This window comes from Pristiophorus japonicus, unplaced genomic scaffold, assembly GCF_044704955.1.
Source record: "Pristiophorus japonicus isolate sPriJap1 unplaced genomic scaffold, sPriJap1.hap1 HAP1_SCAFFOLD_94, whole genome shotgun sequence".
Lineage (NCBI taxonomy): Eukaryota > Metazoa > Chordata > Chondrichthyes > Pristiophoridae > Pristiophorus > Pristiophorus japonicus.
Genome location: NW_027254868.1, coordinates 2,564,094 through 2,583,132, shown reverse-complemented (window position 1 = coordinate 2,583,132; position 19,039 = coordinate 2,564,094).

The window sequence follows — 19,039 nt, the reverse complement described above, 5'->3', positions numbered from 1 at the left end:
ATGATGTTTGGAATGATGAGTGGAATGATGTGTGGAATGATGTGTGGAATGATGTGTGGAATGATGTGTGGAATGAGGTGTGGAATCATGTTTGGAATGAGGATTGGAATGATGTGTGGAATGATGTGTGGAAAAATATGTGGAATGATGTGTGAAATGATGTGTGGAATGAGTTGTGGAATGATGTGTGGAATGATGTGTGGAATGAGGTGTGGAATCATGTGTGGAATGATGTGTGGTATGAGGTGTGGAATTATGTATGGAATAGTGTGTAGAATGGTGTGTGGAATGATGTGTGGAATGATGTGTGGAATAATGTGTGAAATGAGGATTGGAATGATGTTTGGAATGACGTTTGGAATGATGTGTGGAATGTGTCGAATGACAGGTGGAATGAGGTGTGGAATGATGTGTGGAATGATGTGTGGAATGATGTTTGGAATGATGTGGGGAATGATGTGTGGAATGAGTTGTGGAATGATGTGTGGAATGATGGGTGGAATGATGTGTGGAATGAAGTGAGAATGATGTTTGGAATGAGGTGTGGAATGAAGTGTGGAATGATTTGTGGAATGACGTGTGTAATGATGTGTGGAATGATAGGTGGAATAATATGTAAAATGATGTGTGAAATGAAGTGTGGAATGTGGTGTGGAATGATGTGTGGAATGATGTGTGGTATGATGTGTGGAATGAGGTGTGGAATCATGTGTGGAATGAGGTGTGGAATGAGATGTGGAATGAGGTGAGGAATGATGTGTGGTATGATGTGTGGAATGATGTGTGGAATGATGTGTAGAAAGATGTGTGGAATGATGTATGGAATGACGTGTGGAATGATGTGTGGAATGATGTGTGGAATGATGTGTGAAATGATGTGTGGAATGTTGTTTGGAATGAGGTGTGGAATAATGAGTGGAATGATGTTCTGTGGCATGATATCTGGAATGATGTGTGGAATGATGTGTGGAATGATGTGTGGAATTATGTGTGGAATGAGGTTTGGAATGATGTGTGGAATGATGTGTGGAATGATGTGTGGAATGATGGGTGGAATGATGAGTGGAATGATGAGTAGAATGATGTGTGGAATGATGTGTGGAATGATGTGTGGAATGATGCGTAGAATGATGTGTGGAATGATGTCTGGAATGATGTGTGGAATGATGTATGGAAAGATGTGTGGTATGATGTGTGGAATGATGTGTGGAATGATGCTTAGAATGAAGTGTGGAATGATGTTTAGAATGAGGTGTGGAATAAAGTGTGGAATGGTGTGTGGAATGATGTGTGGAATGATGTTTGAAATGATGTGTGGAATGATTCGTGGAATGATGTTTGGAATGAAGTGTGGAATGAGGTGTGGAATCATGTGTGGAATGATGTTTGGAATGAGGTGTGCAATCATGTGTGGAATGAGGTGTGGAATCATGTGTGGAATGATGTGTGAAGTGAGGTGTGGAATCATGTGTGGAAAGTTGTGTGGAATGATGTGTTGAATAATGTGTGGAATGAGGATTGGTATGATGTGTGGAATGATGTTTGGAATGATGTGTGGAATGATGTGTGGAATGACAGGTGGAAGGAGTTGTGGAATGAGTTGTGGAATGATGTGTGGAATGACGTGTGGAATGATGTTTGGAATGATGTGTGGAATGATGTGTGGAATGATGTGTTAAATGATGTGTGGAATGATGTGTGGAATGATGTTTGGAATGAGGTGTGGAATAATGAGTGGAATGATGTGTGGAATGACGTGTGGAATGATGTGTGAAATGATGTGTGGAATGATGTGTGGAATGATGTGTGTAATTATGTTCGGAATGTGGTTTGGAATGATGAGTGGAATGATGTGCGGAATTATGGGTGGAATGATGTGTGGAATGATGTGTAGAATGATGTGTGGAATGATGTGTGAAATGATGTGTGGAATGATGCATGGAATGGAGTGTGGAATGAATTGTGGAATGATGTGTTGAATGTTGAGTGTAATGATGTGTGGAATGATGTGCGGAATGAAGTTTAGAATGAGGAGTGGAATGATGTGTGGAATGATTTGTGGAATGACGTGTGGAATGATGTGTGGAATGAGGTGTGGAATCATTTTTGGAATGATGTGTGGAATGATGTTTAGAATGATGTGTGGAATGAAGTGTGGAATGATTTGTGGAATGAGGTTTGGAATGATGTGTGGAATGATGTGTGGAATAATATGTGGAATGATGTGTGAAATGATGTGTGGAATGAGGTGTGGAATGATGTGTGGAATGATTTGTGGAATGAGGTGTGGAATCATGTGTGGAATCATGTGTGGAATGATGTGTGGAATGAGGTGTGGAATGATGTGTGGAATAATGTGTGGAATGAGGATTGGAATGATGTGTGGAATGACGTTTGGAATGATGTGTGGAATGTGCCGAATGACAGGTGGAATGAGGTGTGGAATGATGTGTGGAATGATGTGTGGAATGATGTTTGGAATGATGTGTGGAATGATGTGTGGAATGAGTTGTGGAATGATGTGTGGAATGAGTTGTGGAATGATGTGTGGAATGATGATTGGAATGAAGTGTGGAATAATGAGTGGAATGATGTTCTGTGGTATGATATATGGAATGATGTGTGGAATGATGTGTGGAATTATGAGTGGAATGAGGTTCGGAATGATTTGTGGAATGAGGTGTGGAATGATTTGTGGAATGATGGGTGGAATGATGTGTGGAATGATGTATGGAAAGATGTGTGGTATGATGTGAGGAATGATGTGTGGAATGATGCTTAGAATGATGCGTGGAATGAAGTGTGGAATGAATTGTGGAATGGTGCGTGGAATGAAGTTTAAAATGAGGTGTGGAATGATGTGGAAATGATTTGTAGAATGTGGTGTTGAATGATGTTTGGAATGAGGTGTGGAATGCGGTGTGGAATAATTAGTGGAATGATGTATGTAATGATGTGTGGAATGATGTCTGGAATGATGTGTGGAAAGATGTGTTGAATGATATGTGGACTGGTGGGTGGAATGAGGTGTGGAATGATGTGTGGAATGATGTGTGGAATGATGTGTGGAATGATGCGTGGAATGGAGTGTGGAATGAATTGTGGAATGATGTGTGGAATGTTGAGTGTAATGATGTGTGGAATGATGTGCGGAATGAAGTTTAGAATGAGGTGTGGAATGATGTGTGGAATGATTTGTGGAATGACGTATGGAATGATGTGTGGAATGAGGTGCGGAATGAAGTTTAGAATGAGGTGTGGAATGATGTGTGGAATGATTTGTGGAATGACGTATGGAATGAGGTGTGGAATAAGGTGTGGAATCATTTTTGGAATGATGTGTGGAATGATGTTTAGAATGATGTGTGGAATGAAGTGTGGAATGATTTGTGCAATGAGGTTTGGAATGATGTGTGGAATGATGTGTGGAATAATATGTGGAATGATATGTGAAATGATGTGTGGAATGAGGTGTGGAATCATGTGTGGAATGATGTGTGGAATGAGGTGTGGAATTTTGTGTGGAATAATGTGTGGAATGAGGATTGGAATGATGTGTGGAATGACGTTTGGAATGATTTGTGGAATGTGTCGAATGACAGGTGGAATGAGGTGTGGGATGATGTGTGGAATGATGTGTGGAATGATGTTTGGAATGATATGTGGAATGATGTGTGGAATGAGTTGTGGAATGATGTGTGGAATGAATTGTGGAATGATGTGTGGAATGATGATTGGAATGAAGTGTGGAATAATGAGTGGAATGATGTTCTGTGGTATGATATCTGGAATGATGTGTGGAATGATGTGTGGAATTATGTGTGGAATGAGGTTTGGAATGATTTGTGGAATGAGGTTTGGAATGATTTGTGGAATGATGGGTGGAATGATGTGTGGAATGATGTATGGAAAGATGTGTGGTATGATGTGAGGAATGATGTGTGGAATGATGCTTAGAATGATGCGTGGAATGAAGTGTTGAATGAATTGTGGAATGGTGCGTGGAATGAAATTTAAAATGAGGTGTGGAATGATGTGGAAATGTTTTGTAGAATGTGTTGTTGAATGATGTTTGGAATGAGGTGTGGAATGCGGTGTGGAATAATGAGTGGAATAATGTATGTAATGACGTGTGGAATGATGTCTGGAATGATGTGTGGAAAGATGTGTTGAATGATGTGTGGACTGGTGGGTGGAATGAGGTGTGGAATGATGTGTGGAATGATGTGTGGAATGGTGTGCGGAATGATGTGTGGAATGATGTGTAGAATGATGTGTGGAATGATGTGTGGAATGATGTGTGGAATGATGTGTAGAATGATGTATGGAATGATTCGTAGAATGATGCGTGAAATCATGTCTGGAATGAATTGTGGAATGATGTTTGGAATGATGTTTAAAATGAGGTGTGGAATGATGTGTGGAATGATTTGTGGAATGAGGTGTGGAATGATGTGTGGAATGATGTGTGATATGGTGTGTGAAATGATATGTGGAATGATGTGTGGAATGATGTGTGGAATGATGTGTGGAATGATGTGAGGATTGGGGTGTGGAATCATATGTGGAATGATGTGTGGTATGATGTGTGGAATGATGTGTGGAATGATGTTTAGAATGAGGTGTGGAATAATGTGTGGAATGGTGTGTGGAATGATGTGTGGAATGATGTTTGAAATGATGTGTGGAATGATTCGTGGAATGATGTGTGGAATGAGATGTGGAATGAGGTGTGGAATCATGTGTGGAATGATGTGTGGAATGAGGTGTGGAATCATGTGTGGAATGAGGCGTGGAATCATGTGTGGAATGATGTGTGAAATGAGGTGTGGAATCATGTGTGGAAAGGTGTGTGGAATGATGTGTGGAATAATGTGTGGAATGAGGATTGGAATGATGTGTGGAATGATGTTTGGAATGATGTGTGGAATGATGTGTGGAATGACAGGTGGAACGACATGTGGAATGAGTTGTGGAATGATGTGTGGAATGACGTGTGGAATGATGTTTGGAATGATGTGTGGAATGATGTGTTGAATGATGTGTGGAATGATGTGTGGAATGATGTTTGGAATGAGGTGTGGAATAATGAGTGGAATGATGTGTGGAATGACGTGTGGAATGATGTGTGAAATGACGTGTGGAATGATGTGTGGAATGATGTGTGGAATTATGTTCGGAATGTGGTTTGGAATGATGAGTGGAATGTTGTGTGGAATTATGGGTGGAATGATGTGTGGAATGACGCGTAGAATAATGTGTGGAAGGATGTGTGGAGTGAAGTGTGGAATGATGCGTGGAATGGAGTGTGGAATGAATTGTGGAATGATGTGTGGAATGTTGAGTGTAATTATGTGTGGAATGATGTGCGGAATGAAGTTTAGAATGAGGTGTGGAATGATGTGTGGAATGACTTGTGGAATGAGGATTCGAATGATGTGTGGAATGATGTGTGGAATAATATGTTGAATGATGTGTGGAATGACGTGTGGAATGATGTTTGGAATGATGTGTGGAATGATGTGTGGAATGTTGTGTTAAATGATGTGTGGAATAATGTGTGGAATGATGTTTGGAATGAGGTGTGGAATAATGAGTGGAATGATGTGTGGAATGACGTGTGGAATGATGTGTGAAATGATGTGTGGAATGATGTGTGGAATGATGTGTCGAATTATGTTCGGAATGTGGTTTGGAATGATGAGTGGAATGATGTGTGGAATTATGGGTGGAATGATGTGTGGAATGATGTGTAGAATGATGTGTGGAATGATGTGTGAAATGATGTGTGGAATGATGCGTGGAATGGAGTGTGGAATGAATTGTGGAATGATGTGTGGAATGTTGAGTGTAATGATGTGTGGAATGATGTGCGGAATGAAGTTTAGAATGAGGTGTTGAATGATGTGTGGAATGATTTGTGGAATGACGTGTGGAATGAAGTGTGGAATGAGGTGTGGAATCATTTTTGGAATGATGTGTGGAATGATGTTTAGAATGATGTGTGGAATGAAGTGTGGAATGATTTGTGGAATGAGGTTTAAAATGATGTGTGGAATGATGTGTGGAATAATATGTGGAATGATGTGTGAAATGATGTGTGGAATGAGGTGTGGAATGATGTGTGGAATGATGTGTGGAATGAGGTGTGGAATCATGTGTGGAATCATGTGTGGAATGATGTGTGGAATGAGGTGTGGAATGATGTGTGGAATAATATGTGGAATGAGGATTGGAATGATGTGTGGAATGACGTTTGGAATGATGTGTGGAATGTGTCGAATGACAGGTGGAATGAGGTGTGGAATGATGTGTGGAATGATGTTTGGAATGTTGAGTGTAAAGATGTGTGGAATGATGTGCGGAATTAAGTTTAGAATGAGGTGTGGAATGATGTGTGGAATGATTTGTGGAATGACGTATGGAATGATGTGTGGAATGAGGTGCGGAATGAAGTTTAGAATGAGGTGTGGAATGATGTGTGGAATGATTTGTGGAATGACGTATGGAATGAGGTGTGGAATGAGGTGTGGAATCATTTTTGGAATGATGTGTGGAATGAAGTTTAGAATGATGTGTGGAATGAAGTGTGGAATGATTTGTGCAATGAGGTTTGGAATGATGTGTGGAATGATGTGTGGAATAATATGTGGAATGATATGTGAAATGATGTGTGGAATGAGGTGTGGAATCATGTGTGGAATGATGTGTGGAATGAGGTGTGGAATGATGTGTGGAATAATGTGTGAAATGAGGATTGGAATGATGTGTGGAATGACGTTTGGAATGATTTGTGGAATGTGTCGAATGACAGGTGGAATGAGGTGTGGAATGATGTGTGGAATGATGTGTGGAATGATGTTTGGAATGATATGTGGAATGATGTGTGGAATGAGTTGTGGAATGATGTGTGGGAATGAATTGTGGAATGATGTGTGGAATGATGATTGGAATGAAGTGTGGAATAATGAGTGGAATGATGTTCTGTGGTATGATATCTGGAATGATGTGTGGAATGATGTGTGGAATTATGTGTGGAATGAGGTTTGGAATGATTTGTGGAATGAGGTTTGGAATGATTTGTGGAATGATGGGTGGAATGATGTGTGGAATGATGTATGGAAAGATGTGTGGTATGATGTGAGGAATGATGTGTGGAATGATGCTTAGAATGATGCGTGGAATGAAGTGTGGAATGAATTGTGGAATGATGCGTGGAATGAAGTTTAAAATGAGGTGTGGAATGATGTGGAAATGTTTTGTAGAATGTGTTGTTGAATGATGTTTGGAATGAGGTGTGGAATGCGGTGTGGAATAATGAGTGGAATAATGTATGTAATGATGTGTGGAATGATGTCTGGAATGATGTGTGGAAAGATGTGTTGAATGATGTGTGGACTGGTGGGTGGAATGAGGTGTGGAATGATGTGTGGAATGATGTGTGGAATGGTGTGCGGAATGATGTGTGGAATGATGTGTAGAATGATGTGTGGAATGATGTGTGGAATGATGTGTGGAATGATGTGTAGAATGATGTATGGAATGATTCGTAGAATGATGCGTGAAATCATGTCTGGAATGAATTGTGGAATGATGTTTGGAATGATGTTTAAAATGAGGTGTGGAATGATGTGTGGAATGATTTGTGGAATGAGGTGTGGAATGATGTGTGGAATGATGTGTGATATGGTGTGTGAAATGATATGTGGAATGATGTGTGGAATGATGTGTGGAATGATGTGTGGGATGATGTGAGGATTGGGGTGTGGAATGATATGTGGAATGATGTGTGGTATGATGTGTGGAATGATGTGTGGAATGATGTTTAGAATGAGGTGTGGAATAATGTGTGGAATGGTGTGTGGAATGATGTGTGGAATGATGTTTGAAATGATGTGTGGAATGATTCGTGGAATAATGTGTGGAATGAGGTGTGGAATGAGGTGTGGAATCATGTGTGGAATGATGTGTGGAATGAGGTGTGGCATCATGTGTTGAATGAGGCGTGGAATCATGTGTGGAATGATGTGTGAAATGAGGTGTGGAATCATGTGTGGAAAGGTGTGTGGAATGATGTGTGGAATAATGTGTGGAATGAGGATTGGAATGATGTGTGGAATGATGTTTGGAATGATGTTTTGAATGATGTGTGGAATGACAGGTGGAACGACATGTGGAATGAGTTGTGGAATGATGTGTGGAATGACGTGTGGAATGATGTTTGGAATGATGTGTGGAATGATGTGTTGAATGATGTGTGGAATGATGTGTGGAATGATGTTTGGAATGAGGTGTGGAATAATGAGTGGAATGATGTGTGGAATGACGTGTGGAATGATGTGTGAAATGACGTGTGGAATGATGTGTGGAATGATGTGTGGAATTATGTTCGAAACGTGGTTTGGAATGATGAGTGGAATGTTGTGTGGAATTATGGGTGGAATGATGTGTGGAATGACGCGTAGAATAATGTGTGGAAGGATGTGTGGAGTGAAGTGTGGAATGATGCGTGGAATGGAGTGTGGAATAAATTGTGGAATGATGTGTGGAATGTTGAGTGTAATTATGTGTGGAATGATGTGCGGAATGAAGTTTAGAATGAGGTGTGGAATGATGTGTGGAATGATTTGTGGAATGACGTGTGGAATGATGTGTGGAATGAGGTGTGGAATCATGTTTGGAATGATGTGTGGAATGATGTTTAGAATGATGTGTGGAATGAAGTGTGGAATAATTTGTGGAATGAGGATTGGAATGATGTGTGGAATGATGTGTGGAATAATATGTGGAATGATGTGTGAAATGATGTGTGGAATGAGGTGTGGAATGATGTGTGGAATGATGTGTGGAATGAGGTGTGGAATCATGTGTGGAATGATGTGTGGAATGATGTGTGGAATGACGTTTGGAATGATGTGTGGAATGTGTCGAATGACAGGTGGAATGAGTTGTAGAATGATGTGTGGAATGATTTTTGCAATGATGTGTGGAATGACATGTGGAATGATGTTTGGAATGATGTGTAGAATGATGTGTGGAATGATGTGTGAAATGATGTGTGGAATGATGCGTGGAATGGAGTGTGGAATGAATTGTGGAATGATGTGTGGAATAATATGTGGAATGATGTGTGAAATGATGTTGGAATGAGGTGTGGAATGATGTGTGGAATGATGTGTGGAATGAGGTGTGGAATCATGTGTGGAATCATGTGTGGAATGATGTGTGGAATGAGGTGTGGAATGATGTGTGGAATAATGTGTGGAATGAGGATTGGAATGATGTGTGGAATGACGTTTGGATTGATGTGTGGAATGTGTCGAATGACAGGTGGAATGAGGTGTGGAATGATGTGTGGATTGATGTGTGGAATGATGTTTGGAATGATGTGTGGAATGATGTGTGGAATGAGTTGTGGAATGATGTGTGGAATGAGTTGTGGAATGATGTGTGGAATGATGATTGGAATGAAGTGTGGAATAATGAGTGGAATGATGTTCTGTGGTATGATATATGGAATGATGTGTGGAATGATGTGTGGAATTATGTGTGGAATGAGGTTTGGAATGATTTGTGGAATGAGGTGTGGAATGATTTGTGGAATGATGGGTGGAATGATGTGTGGAATGATGTATGGAAAGATGTGTGGTATGATGTGAGGAATGATGTGTGGAATGATGCTTAGAATGATGCGTGGAATGAAGTGTGGAATGAATTGTGGAATGGTGCGTGGAATGAAGTTTAAAATGAGGTGTGGAATGATGTGGAAATGATTTGTAGAATGTGGTGTTGAATTATGTTTGGAATGAGGTGTGGAATGCGGTGTGGAATAATTAGTGGAATGATGTATGTAATGATGTGTGGAATGATGTCTGGAATGATGTGTGGAAAGATGTGTTGAATGATGTGTGGACTGGTGGGTGGAATGAGGTGTGGAATGATGTGTGGAATGATGTGTGGAATGATGTGTGGAATGATGCGTGGAATGGAGTGTGGAATGAATTGTGGAATGATGTGTGGAATGCTGAGTGTAATGATGTGTGGAATGATGTGCGGAATGAAGTTTAGAATGAGGTGTGGAATGATGTGTGGAATGATTTGTGGAATGACGTATGGAATGATGTGTGGAATGAGGTGCGGAATGAAGTTTAGAATGAGGTGTGGAATGATGTGTGGAATGATTTGTGGAATGACGCATGGAATGAGGTGTGGAATGAGGTGTGGAATCATTTTTGGAATGATGTGTGGAATGATGTTTAGAATGATGTGTGGAATGAAGTGTGGAATGATTTGTGGAATGAGGTTTGGAATGATGTGTGGAATGAGGTGTGGAATCATGTGTGGAATCATGTGTGGAATGATGTGTGGAATGAGGTGTGGAATCATGTGTGGAATGATGTGTGGAATGAGGTGTGGAATGATGTGTGGAATAATGTGTGGAATGAGGATTGGAATGATGTGTGGAATGACGTTTGGAATGATGTGTGGAATGTGTCGAATGACAGGTGGAATGAGTTGTGGAATGATGTGTGGAATGAGTTGTGGAATGATGTGTGGAATGAGTTGTGGAATGATGTGTGGAATGATGATTGGAATGAAGTGTGGAATAATGAGTGGAATGATGTTCTGTGGTATGATATATGGAATGATGTGTGGAATGATGTGTGGAATTATGTGTGGAATGAGGTTTGGAATGATTTGTGGAATGAGGTGTGGAATGATTTGTGGAATGATGGGTGGAATGATGTGTGGAATGATGTATGGAAAGATGTGTGGTATGATGTGAGGAATGATGTGTGGTATGATGCTTAGAATGATGCGTGGAATGAAGTGTGGAATGAATTGTGGAATGGTGCGTGGAATGAAGTTTAAAATGAGGTGTGGAATGATGTGGAAATGATTTGTAGAATGTGGTGTTGAATGATGTTTGGAATGAGGTGTGGAATGCGGTGTGGAATAATTAGTGGAATGATGTATGTAATGATGTGTGGAATGATGTCTGGAATGATGTGTGGAAAGATGTGTTGAATGATGTGTGGACTGGTGGGTGGAATGAGGTGTGGAATGATGTGTGGAATGATGTGTGGAATGATGTGTGGAATGATGCGTGGAATGGAGTGTGGAATGAATTGTGGAATGATGTGTGGAATGCTGAGTGTAATGATGTGTGGAATGATGTGCGGAATGAAGTTTAGAATGAGGTGTGGAATGATGTGTGGAATGATTTGTGGAATGACGTATGGAATGATGTGTGGAATGAGGTGCGGAATGAAGTTTAGAATGAGGTGTGGAATGATGTGTGGAATGATTTGTGGAATGACGCATGGAATGAGGTGTGGAATGAGGTGTGGAATCATTTTTGGAATGATGTGTGGAATGATGTTTAGAATGATGTTTTGAATGAAGTGTGGAATGATTTGTGGAATGAGGTTTGGAATGATGTGTGGAATGATGTGTGGAATAATATGTGGAATGATGTGTGAAATGATGTGTGGAATGAGGTGTGGAATCATGTGTGGAATGATGTGTGGAATGAGGTGTGGAATGATGTGTGGAATAATGTGTGGAATGAGGATTGGAATGATGTGTGGAATGACGTTTGGAATGATGTGTGGAATGTGTCGAATGACAGGTGGAATGAGTTGTGGAATGATGTGTGGAATGAGTTGTGGAATGATGTGTGGAATGAGTTGTGGAATGATGTGTGGAATGATGATTGGAATTAAGTGTGGAATAATGAGTGGAATGATGTTCTTTGGTATGATATCTGGAATGATGTGTGGAATGATGTGTGGAATTATGTGTGGAATGAGGTGTGGAATGATTTGTGGAATGAGGTGTGGAATGATTTGTGGAATGATGGGTGGAATGATGTGTGGAATGATGTGAGGAATGATGTGTGGAATGATGCTTCGAATGATGCGTGGAATGAAGTGTGGAATGAATTGTGGAATGGTGCGTGGAATGAAGTTTAAAATGAGGTGTGGAATGATGTGGAGATGTTTTGTAGAATGTGTTGTTGAATGATGTTTGGAATGAGGTGTGGAATGCGGTGTGGAATAATGAGTGGAATGATGTATGTAATGATATGTGGAATGATGTCTGGAATGAAGTGTGGTAAGATGTGTTGAATGATGTGTGGACTGGTGGGTGGAATGAGGTGTGGAATGATGTGTGGAATGATGTGTGGAATGGTGTGTGGAATGATGTGTGGAATGATGTGTAGAATAATGTGTGGAATGATGTGTGGAATGATGTGTGGAATGATGTGTAGAATGATGTATGGAATGATTCGTAGAATGATGCGTGAAATCATGTCTGGAATGAATTGTGGAATGATGTTTGGAATGATGTTTAAAATGAGGTGTGGAATGATGTGTGGAATGATTTGTGGAATGAGGTGTGGAATGATGTGTGGATTGAGGTGTGATATGATGTGTGAAATGATATGTGGAATGATGTGTGGAATGATGTGTGGAATGATGTGTGGAATGATGTGAGGATTGGGGTGTGGAATGATATGTGGAATGATGTGTGGTATGATGTGTGGAATGATGTGTGGAATGATGTTTAGAATGAGGTGTGGAATAATGTGTGGAATGGTGTGTGGAATGATGTGTGGAATGATGTTTGAAATGATGTGTGGAATGATTCGTGGAATGATGTGTGGAATGAGGTGTGGAATCATGTGTGGAATGATGTGTGAATTGAGGTGTGGAATCATGTTTGGAATGAGGTGTGGAATCATGTGTGGAATGATGTGTGGAATGAGGATTGGAATGATGTGTGGAATGATGTTTGGAATGATGTGTGGAATGATGTGTGGAATGACAGGTGGAACGACTTGTGGAATGAGTTGTGGAATGATGTGTGGAATGACGTGTGGAATGATGTTTGGAATGATGTGTGGAATGATGTGTTGAATGATGTGTGGAATGATGTGTGGAATGATGTTTGGAATGAGGTGTGGAATAATGAGTGGAATGATGTGTGGAATGACGTGTGGAATGATGTGTGAAATGACGTGTGGAATGATGTGTGGAATGATGTGTGGAATTATGTTCGGAATGTGGTTTGGAATGATGTGTGGAATGATGTGTGGAATTATGGGTGGAATGATGTGTGGAATGACGCGTAGAATAATGTGTGGAAGGATGTGTGGAGTGAAGTGTGGAATGATGCGTGGAATGGAGTGTGGAATGAATTGAGGAATGATGTGTGGAATGTTGAGTGTAATGATGTGTGGAATGATGTGCGGAATGAAGTTTAGAATGAGGTGTGGAATGATGTGTGGAATCATTTGTGGAATGACGTGTGGAATGATGTGTGGAATGAGGTGTGGAATCATGTTTGGAATGATGTGTGGAATGATGTTTAGAATGATGTGTGGAAAGAAGTGTGGAATAATTTGTGGAATGAGGATTGGAATGATGTGTGGAATGATGTGTGGAATAATATGTGGAATGATGTGTGCAATGATGTGTGGAATGATGTGTGGAATGATGTGTGGAATGATGTTTGGAATGAGGTGTGGAATAATGAGTGAAATGATGTGTGGAATGATGTGGAAATGATTCGTGGAATGTCGTGTTGAATGATGTGTGGAATGAGGTGTGGAATGCGGTGTGGAATAATGAGTGGAATGATTTATGGAATGATGTGTGGAATGATGTGAGGATTGGGGTGTGGAATGATATGTGGAATGATGTGTGGTATGATGTGTGGAATAATGAGTGGAATGATGTATGGAATGATGTGTGGAAAGATGTTTAGAATGAGGTGTGGAATAATGTGTGGAATGGTGTGTGAAATGACGTGTGGAATGATGTTTGAAATGATGTGTGGAATGATTCGTGGAATGATGTGTGGAATGAGGTGTGGAATGAGGTGTGGAATCATGTGTGGAATGATGTGTGGAATGAGGTGTGGAATCATGTGTGGAATGATGCGTGGAATCATGTGTGGAATGATGTGTGAAATGAAGTGTGGAATCATGTGTGGAAAGGTGTGTGGAATGATGTGTGGAATAAAGTGTGGAATGAGGATTGGAATGATGTGTGGAATGATGTTTGGAATGACGTGTGGAATGATGTGTGGAATGACAGGTGGAACGAGTTGTGGAATGAGTTGTGGAACGATGTGTGGAATGACGTGTGGAATGATGTTTGGAATAACGTGTGGAATGGTGTGTGGAATGATGTGTGGAATGATGTTTGAAATGATGTGTGGAATGATTCGTGGAATGATGTGTGGAATGAGGTGTGGAATGAGGTGTGGAATGAGGTGTGGAATCATGTTTGGAATGATGTGTGGAATGATGTTTAGATTGATGTGTGGAATGAAGTGTGGAATAATTTGTGGAATGAGGTTTGGAATGATGTGTAGAATGATGTGTGGAATAATATGTGGAATGATGTGTGAAATTATGTGTGGAATGAGGTGCGGAATGATGTGTGGAATGATGTGTGGAATGAGGTGTGGAATCATGTGTGGAATCATGTGTGGAATGATGTGTGGAATGAGGTGTGGAATTATGTGTGAAATGGTGTGTAGAATGGTATGTGGAATGATGTGTAGAATGAGGTGTGGAATGATGTGTGGAATGAGTTGTGGAATGATGTGTGGAATGATGTTTGGAATGAGGTGTGGAATAATGAGTGGAATGATGTTCTGTGGTATGATATCTGGAATGATGTGTGGAATGATGTGTGGAATGATGTGTGGAATGATGTGTAGTATGTGGTTTGGAATGATGTGTGGAATGAGGTGTGGAATGATGTGTCGAATGATGGGTGGAATGATGTGTGGAATGATGAGTAGAATGATGTGTGGAATGATGTGTGGAATGATGCGTAGAATGATGTGTGGAATGATGTCTGGAATGATGTCTGAAATGATGTATGGAAAGATGTGTGGTATGATGTGTGGAATGAGGTATGGAATGATGCTTAGACTGATGCGTGGAACGATGTGTGGAATGAATTGTGGAATGGTGCGTGGAATGATGTTTAAAATGATGTGTGGAATGATGTGGAAATGATTCGTGGAATGTTGTGTTGAATGATCTGTGGAATGAGGTGTGGAATGCGGTGTGGAATAATGAGTGGAATGATGTATGGAATGATGTGTGGAATGTTGTGTGGAATAATGTGTGGAATGAGGATTGGAATGATGTGTGGAATGATGTTTGGAATGATGTGTGGAATGATGTGTGGAATGACAGGTGGAACGAGTTGTGGAATGAGTTGTGGAATGATGTGTGGAATGACGTGTGGAATGATGTTTGGAATGATGTGTGGAATGATGTGTTGAATGATGTGTGGAATGATGTGTGGAATGATGTTTGGAATGAGGTGTGGAATAATGAGTGGAATGATGTGTGGAATGACGTGTGGAATGATGTGTGAAATGATGTGTGGAATGATGTGTGGAATAATGTGTGGAATTATGTTCGGAATGTGGTTTGGAATGATGAGTGGAATGATGTGTAGAATGATGTGTGGAATGATGTATGGAATGATGTGTGGAATGACGCGGAGAATAATGTGTGGAAGGATGTGTGGAGTGAAGTGTGGAATGATGCGTGGAATGGAGTGTGGAATGAATTGAGGAATGATGTGTGGAATGTTGAGTGTAATGATGTGTGGAATGATGTGCGGAATGAAGTTTAGAATGAGGTGTGGAATGTTGTGTGGAATGATTTGTGGAATGACGTGTGGAATGATGTGTGGAATGAGGTGTGGAATCATGTTTGGAATGATGTGTGGAATAATGTTTTAAATGATGTGTGGAATGAAGTGTGGAATAATTTGTGGAATGAGGTTTGGAATTATGTGTGGAATGATGTGTGGAATAATATGTGGAATGATGTGTGAAATGATGTGTGGAATGAGGTGTGGAATGATGTGTGGAATGATGTGTGGAATGAGGTGTGGAATCATGTGTGGAATCATGTGTGGAATGATGTGTGGAATGAGGTGTGGAATTATGTGTGAAATGGTGTGTAGAATGGTGTGTGGAATGATGTGTAGAATGAGGTGTGGAATGATGTGTGGAATGATGTGTGGAATGATGTGTGGAATGATGTGTGGAATAATATGTGGAATGACATGTGGAATGATGTTTGGAATGATGTGTGGAATGATGTGTGGAATGAGTTGTGGAATGGTGTGTGGAATGAGTTGTGGAATGATGTGTGGAATGATGTTTGGAAAGTGGTGTGGAATAATGAGTGGAATGATGTTCTGTGGTCTGATATCTGGAATGATGTGTGGAATGATGTGTGGAATGATGTGTAGTATGTGGTTTGGAATGATGTGTGGAATGAGGTGTGGAATGATGTGTCGAATGATGGGTGGAATGATGTGTGGAATGATGAGTAGAATGATGTGTGGAATGATGTGTGGAATGATGCGTAGAATGATATGTGGAATGATGTCTGGAATGATGTCTGAAATGATGTATGGAAAGATGTGTGGTATGATGTGTGGAATGATGTGTGGAATGATGCTTAGACTGATGCGTGGAATGATGTGTGGAATGAATTGTGGAATGGTGCGTGGAATGATGTTTAAAATGATGTGTGGAATGATGTGGAAATGATTCGTGGAATGTTGTGTTGAATGATGTGTGGAATGAGGTGTGGAATGCGGTGTGGAATAATGAGTGGAATGATGTATGGAATGTTGTGTGGAATGATGTGAGGATTGGGGTGTGGAATGATATGTGGAATGATGTGTGGTATGATGTGTGGAATGATGAGTGGAATGATGTATGGAATGATGTGTGGAATGATGTTTAGAATGAGGTGTGGAATAATGTGTGGAATGGTGTGTGGAATGATGTGTGGACTGTTGTTTGAAATGATGTGTGGAATGATTCGTGGAATGATGTGTGGATAGAGGTGTGGAATGAGGTGTGGAATCATGTGTGGAATGATGTGTGGAAAGAGGTGTGGAATCATGTGTGGAATGAGGCGTGGAATCATGTGTGGAATGATGTGTGAAATGAGGTGTGGAATCATGTGTGGAAAGGTGTGTGGAATGATGTGTGGAATAATGTGTGGAATGAGGATTGGAATGATGTGTGGAATGATGTTTGGAATGATGTGTGGAATGATGTGTGGAATGACAGGTGGAACGAGTTGTGGAATGAGTTGTGGAATGATGTGTGGAATGACGTGTGGAATGATGTTTGGAATGATGTGTGGAATGATGTGTTGAATGATGTGTGGAATGATGTGTGGAATGATGTTTGGATTGAGGTGTGGAATAATGAGTGGAATGATGTGTGGAATGACGTGTGGAATGATGTGTGAAATGATGTGTGGAATGATGTGTGGAATGATGTGTGGAATTATGTTCGGAATGTGGTTTGGAATGATGAGTGGAATGATGTGTGGAATTATGGGTGGAATGATGTGTGGAATGATGTGTAGAATGATGTGTGGAATGATGTATGGAATGATGTGTGGAATGACGCGTAGAATAATGTGTGGAAGGATGTGTGGAGTGAAGTGTGGAATGATGCGTGGGATGGAGTGTGGAATGAATTGAGGAATGATGTGTGGAATGTTGAGTGTAATGATGTGTGGAATGATGTGCGGAATGAAGTTTAGAATGAGGTGTGGAATGATGTGTGGAATGATTTGTGGAATGACGTGTGGAATGATGTGTGGAATGAGGTGTGGAATCATGTTTGGAATGATGTGTGGAATGATGTTTAGATTGATGTGTGGAATGAAGTGTGGAATAATTTGTGGAATGAGGTTTGGAATGATGTGTGGAATGATGTGTGGAATAATATGTGGAATGATGTGTGAAATGATGTGTGGAATGAGGTGTGGAATGATGTTTGGAATGGTGTGTAGAATGGTGTGTGGAATGATGTGTAGAATGAGGTGTGGAATGATATGTGGAATCATGTGTGGAATCATGTGTGGAATGATGTGTGGAATGAGGTGTGGAATTATGTGTGAAATGGTGTGTAGAATGGTGTGTGGAATGATGTGTAGAATGAGGTGTGGAATAATGTGTGGAATGAGGATTGGAATGATGTGTGGAATGACGTTTGGAATGATGTGTGGAATGTGTCGAATGACAGGTGGAATGAGTTGTAGAATGATGTGTGGAATGATTTTTGCAATGATGTGTGGAATGACATGTGGAATGATGTTTGGAATGATGTGTGGAATGACGTTTGGAATGATGTGTGGAATGTGTCGAATGACAGGTGGAATGAGTTGTAGAATGATGTGTGGAATGATTTTTGCAATGATGTGTGGAATGACATGTGGAATGATGTTTGGAATGATGTGTGGAATGATGTTTGGAATGAGGTGTGGAATAATGAGTGGAATGATGTTCTGTGGTATGATATCTGGAATGATGTGTGGAATGATGTGTGGAATGATGTGTGGAATTATGTGTAGTATGTGGTTTGGAATGATGTGTGGAATGAGGTGTGGAATGATGTGTCGAATGATGGGTGGAATGATGTGTGGAATGATGAGTAGAATGATGTGTGGAATGATGTGTGGAATGATGCGTAGAATGATGTGTGGAATGATGTCTGGAATGATGTCTGAAATGATGTATGGAAAGATGTGTGGTATGATGTGTGGAATGATGTGTGGAATGTTGCTTAGACTGATGCGTGGAATGATGTGTGGAATGAATTGTGGAATGGTGCGTGGAATGATGTTTAAAATGATGTGTGGAATGATGTGGAAATGATTCGTGGAATGTTGTGTTGAATGATGTGTGGAATGAGGTGTGGAATGCATTGTGGAATAATGAGTGGAATGATGTATGGAATGATGTGTGGAATGATGTGTGGAATGATGTGTGTAATGGTGTGTGGAATGATGTGTGGAATGATGTGTAGAATGATGTGTGGAATGATGTGTGGAATGATGTGTGGAATGATGTGTAGAATGCTGTGTGGAATGATTCATAGAATGATGCGTGAAATCATGTCTGGAATGAATTGTGGAATGATGTTTGCAATGATGTTTAAAATGAGGTGTGGAATGATGTGT